The sequence below is a fragment of the Bubalus kerabau genome, chromosome 8 (genome assembly GCF_029407905.1).
Source record: "Bubalus kerabau isolate K-KA32 ecotype Philippines breed swamp buffalo chromosome 8, PCC_UOA_SB_1v2, whole genome shotgun sequence".
Taxonomy (NCBI): Eukaryota; Metazoa; Chordata; class Mammalia; order Artiodactyla; family Bovidae; genus Bubalus; species Bubalus kerabau.
The window spans coordinates 21,316,952-21,322,306 of NC_073631.1; the positions used below are offsets into that span (position 1 = coordinate 21,316,952).

The 5,355-nt window shown below is 42.0% G+C and overlaps 1 pseudogene; it reads left to right on the forward strand.

Moving 5' to 3' along the window:
- Positions 1-1,552: 1,552 nt before the first annotated feature.
- LOC129658950 (AP-1 complex subunit sigma-2-like) lies at positions 1,553-2,082 on the forward strand (annotated as a pseudogene).
- The last annotated feature ends 3,273 nt before the right edge of the window (positions 2,083-5,355 follow it).

The window sequence follows — 5,355 nt, forward strand, 5'->3', positions numbered from 1 at the left end:
ATAGATGGGGAAACAGTAGAAACAGTGTCAGACTTTATTTTTGGGGGGCTCCAAAATCACTGCAGATGGTGACTGCAGCCATGAAATTGAAAGACGCTTACTCCCTGGAAGAAAAGTTATGACCAACCTAGATAGCATATTCAAAAGCAGAGACTACTTTGCCAACAAAGGTCCATCTAGTTAAGGCTATGGTTTTTCCAGTGGTTATGTATGGATGTGAGAGTTGGACTGTGAAGAAGGCTGAGCACCAAAGAATTGATGCTTTTGAAGTGTGGTGTTGGAGAAGACTCTTGAGAGTCCCTTGGACTGCAAGGAGATCCAACCAGTCCATTATGAAGATCAGCCCCGGGATTTCTTTGGAAGGAATGATGCTAAAGCTGAAACTCCAGTACTTTGGCCTCCTCATGGGAAGAGTTGACTCATTGGAAAAGACTCTGATGCTGGGAGGTATTGGGGGCAGGAGGAGAAGGGGACGACAGAGGATGAGATGGCTGGATGGCATCACTGACTCGATGGATGTGAGTCTCAGTGAACTCCGGGAGTTGGTGATGAACAGGGAGGCCTGGCATGCTGAGATTCATGGGGTCACAAAGAGTTGGACACGACTGAGCGATTGAACTGAACTGAACTGAAGGTACCAACAGTCAGAACCTCACCTGAAGGGTTTTTAATTCTTTGATAAAGTGCATAAATGCTTTTGATCTGACCAAAAGCAAAAATAGCCAATATATCCTTAATACAAAGTTAAGCTCATTTCATTTTAATGTCTTTTCCTGGCAACTGCCTTCTTCTTTCTTCTGGTGTTCAGGTGAATGACCAGAAAGCCAGCCCAAATACCAATGTTTTAACCACTTCTTCTTTAATTTCTAAAGGCTACAGATGACAGCCCAGCCACCTCAGATGTCCTCCACTTCATGGAATGCAAACAAATGTATATGGTTGTCAGAAATCTACTTTAAATGAATAAAGCAAATGATATAAGCTAGGAAGTGCGGAGTTCTAGTCACTTGGACATGGCATGCTCCATAAATAGTCAACTGATTTTTAAACATGCCCTGCACCACTCGGCCAACTCCTCTTTATGTAATAATCTCTACATTTCAGCTGTAAATATTTACCCAATATTCTTTAACTCAAATTCCTTTGAGAATGAAACTAATTGACCAAGAATGTATTATGACAGGGAAGCCCTTGAGTCACGTGCCTATTCTTATCTAGTCAACCAGCACAGAAGGATTATGGTCACATACTTAACATACCAATTTATTCATTGTACATTCAGTTGGTTAAAGGCTATTTCTTCAGACGTAATGGGAGCGCCACGCATTCTAATAACTGACCTCTCCAACTGTACAAAGGCCTTTCCTAAAGACTTAGAAACACAATCATCTAAAAATACAAGAGACTTTAAGAACTCTGTATTTCCTAAAAATAATCTATAAAGTGACAGCAAAATGGCCTCTCTTCCTCAGCTCAGCGACAGGGGCTGGCCCTCAGTCGCCGCTGCGGCCGCCATGGCAAAGCTCTGCCCCGCGCATGTCCCACGGCCGCCATGCAGTTTATGTTGCTCTTTAGGTCGACTACAGAGATGGTGTGTCCCATTATCAGGCAAAGAGAAGAAAAAGATCATAAGAGAACTTCTTCAAACCGTTTTACCGTGGAAACCTAAAATGTGCAGCTTTCTTGAGTGGCGAGATCTGAAGGTTGTTTACAAAAGATATGCCAGTCTGTATTTTTGCTGTGCTATTGAGGATCAGGACAATGAACTAATTACCCTGGAAATAGTTCATCGCTATGTGGAATTAGTTGACAAGTATTTTGGCAGTGTGTGTGAATCTGATACCATTTTTAATTTTGAGAAGGCTTATTTTGTTTTGGATGAGTTTCTTTTGGGAGGAGAAGTTCAGGAAATACCCAAGAATGTCCTTAAAGCAATTGAGCAGGCTGATCTACTGCAGGAGGAAGCTGAAACCCCACATAGTGTTCTTGAAGAAATTGGACTGACATAACTCCCCTCCCCTGTTGATGACTTCCTGTGGCACTTCACACACTGTAGATGGTCACTGCCTTCATGCCCATGTTAGCTAATGGTGTAAGATGCTGTCTTGTCAGTATTGCTGTTCTGCTAAGCTGCTTCATTCAGGCCTACACAATCTTTATTAACTAAATTAACTAAAGGGAACTTCGGTTAATCAAGTGATAACAAGGGACTTAAGTATGAATTAGAATGAATGCAGCTGTTTTGGAGCTATCTGGCTATTTTGAAGTTTATAGGGCTGTTTCTCTTGAATAGGTTATTATCATTACCTCAATTATGTATATCTATGAGTATGACACAATCAGGCAATATACATTTATTATTCTCTTTGGCAAAAAAATCTTGTGAAACCTGGTTTTATGAAATCAAAGATCACTGCATTTCAGTATATATGCAAATAAAGGGAATTGACATAGTCACATATTAAGTGAATGAAAATTTCACTCTATGTTGAAATTTATATTATACCAAAGACCTTTATTAGAAAGTAAACACCTAAAAACGAAGGGAGTACACAAAAGACTAATGGAATGATGCTGTTTTACACTAAAAATATTTCATAGGCATTCCTGGGACAAGGAACAGAGATCAGCTGTTTCATAATAGTAAATATGCTATTTTTAAGGCCAAGCAACATTTGACTATGCCAAAGCCTTTGATTGTGTGGATCACAATAAACTATGGAAAATTCTGAAAGAGATGGGAATACCAGACCACCTGATCTGCCTCTTGAGAAATTTGTATGCAAGTCAGGAAGCAACCATTAGAACTGGATATGGAACAACAGACTGGTTCCAAATAGGAAAAGGAGTTCGTCAAGCCTGTATATTGTCACCCTGCTTGTTTAACTTATATGCAGAGTACATCATGAGAAATGCTGGGCTGGAAGAAACACAAACTGGACTCAAGATTGCTGGGAGAAATATCAATAACCTCAGATATGCAGATGACACCACCCTTATGGCAGAAAGTAAAGAGGAACTCAAAAGCCTCTTGATGAAAGTGAAAGTGGAGAGTGAAAAAGTTGGCTTAAAACTCAACATTCAGAAAACGAAGATCATGGCATCCGGTCCCACCACTTCATGGGAAATAGATGGGGAAAGAGTGGAAACAGTGACAGACTTTATTTCTGGGGGCTCCAAAATCACTGCAGATGGTGTTTGCAGCCATGAAATTAAAAGACGCTTACTCCTTGGAAGGAAAGTTATGACCAACCTAGATAGCATATTCAAAAGCAGAGACTACTTTGCCAACAAAGGTCCGTCTAGTCAAGGCTATGGTTTTTCCAGTGGTCATGTATGGATGTGAGAGTTGGACTGTGAAGAAAGCTGAGCACCAAAGAATTAATGCTTTTGAACTGTGGTGTTGGAGAAGACTCTTGAGAGTCCCTTGGACTGCAAGGAGATCCAACCAGTCCATTATGAAGGAGATGAGCCCTGGGATTTCTTTGGAGAGAATGATGCTAAAACTGAAACTCCAGTACTTTGGCCTCCTCATGGGAAGAGTTGACTCATTTGGAAAAGACTCTGATGCTGGGAAGGATTGGGGGCAGGAGGAGAAGGGGACGACAGAGGATGAGATGGCTGGATGACATCACTGACTCAATGGACATGAGTCTGAGTGAACTCTGAGAGTTTGTGATGGATAGGGAGGCCTGGCGTGCTGCGATTCATGGGGTCACACAGTCGGAGATGACTGAGCTACTGAACTGAACTGATATGCCAAAAATTTTACTAGAAAATAGACAAAGCCCCAACTTGTTATCTCTCTAGGCAGGATGAAGATAGGGATGTTGTGGTATTAGGTATTGTACATTCAAGTCCTACTAGTTTTATGATTTCAATGAAAGTTGGCTGAGTAAATTTTAAATGAATGAAGAAGTAATTTTTAATCCTGGCTATGAATCAGTATCTCTCATGCTGCTGCTGCTGCTGCTAAGTCTCTTCAGTCGTGTCTGACTCTGTTGGACCCCATAGACTGCAGCCCACCAGGCTCCCCCATCCCTGGGATTCTCCAGGCAAAAACACTGGAGTGGGTTGCCATTTCCTTCTCCAAGCATGAAAGTAAAAAGTGAAAATGAAGTCGCTCAGTCGTGTCCGACTCCTAGCGACCCCATGGACTGCAGCCTACCAGGCTCCTCCGTCCATGGGATTTTCCAGGCAAGAGTACTGGAGTGGGGTGCCATTGCCTTCTCTGGTATCTCTCATAGGTATGTTTCAAAATGAACAACAAAACAAAAATCTTATAATCTTAGGCACACTCCAAAGTTACTAACCATAATTTCTGGGTTAATGACTGCCATATTTTTAATATTTAGCAAAATCTATTCACCCCCAGGAGCAGCACCTTCCAGTGTCTAACTGCATCCCAGCTCTACATCTGCAGCCACTCCTCCTCTCAAGCCTCCCTCAGTAGGGATCCTTGGGTTATATTGGCTCACGTACATAATAGAGGACCATCTTCCCATCTCAAGGTCCTTAACCACATCTGTGAAGTCCCCTTTCCATATGAGATAACACAGTCACAGGCTGGGGTTAGGGTGTAAATATCTCTGGGGCCCCAACTCAGCTCACTACAGTTCCTTTGATCAGATCAGAGATGTCCCCTTCTTATCTTTGGCCACTAAGACTTTTATTCAAAATGAGCTTTGAATCTTAAAAAATATTTTTATTGCATCTATTGAAATGATCATTTAATTTTCTCCCTCATTTTATAAACAGGGTGTAGTATACGCTTGATTTATGAATGTTAAACCAACTGCATTTCTGGCTCTGTTTGCCTAGAATGATCACCATTCTGGGCTTGGGGCTCATCCTCATATTAACCATTAATTACTTTCATTTGGGCTTCCCTGGTGGCTCAGCAGTAAAGAATCTGCCTGCCAATGCAGGAGACTCAGGTTTGATCCCTGGGTTGGGAAGAGTCCCTGGAGAATGAAATGGCAACCCACTTTAGTATTCTTGCCTGGGAAGTCCAATGGAGAGAGGAGCCTGATGGGCTATAGTCCATGGGTTCACAAAGAGTCAGACATGACTGAGTGACTAAACAAAAACAAATAACAACAATAGGCAGCTCTAATATCTAGTCAAGATTGAGAATCAATCATTTAAAAATATGCAGTTTATTAGTGGCATGCTGCTGCTGCTAAGATGCTTCAGTCGTGTCTGACTCTGTGCAACCACATAAATGGCAGCCCACCAGGCTCCCCCGTCCCTGGGATTCTCCAGGCAAGAACACTGGAGTGGGTTGCCATTTCCTTCTCCAATGCATGAAAGTGAAAAGTGAAAGTGAAGTTGCTCAGTCGTGTCCGCTCCTAG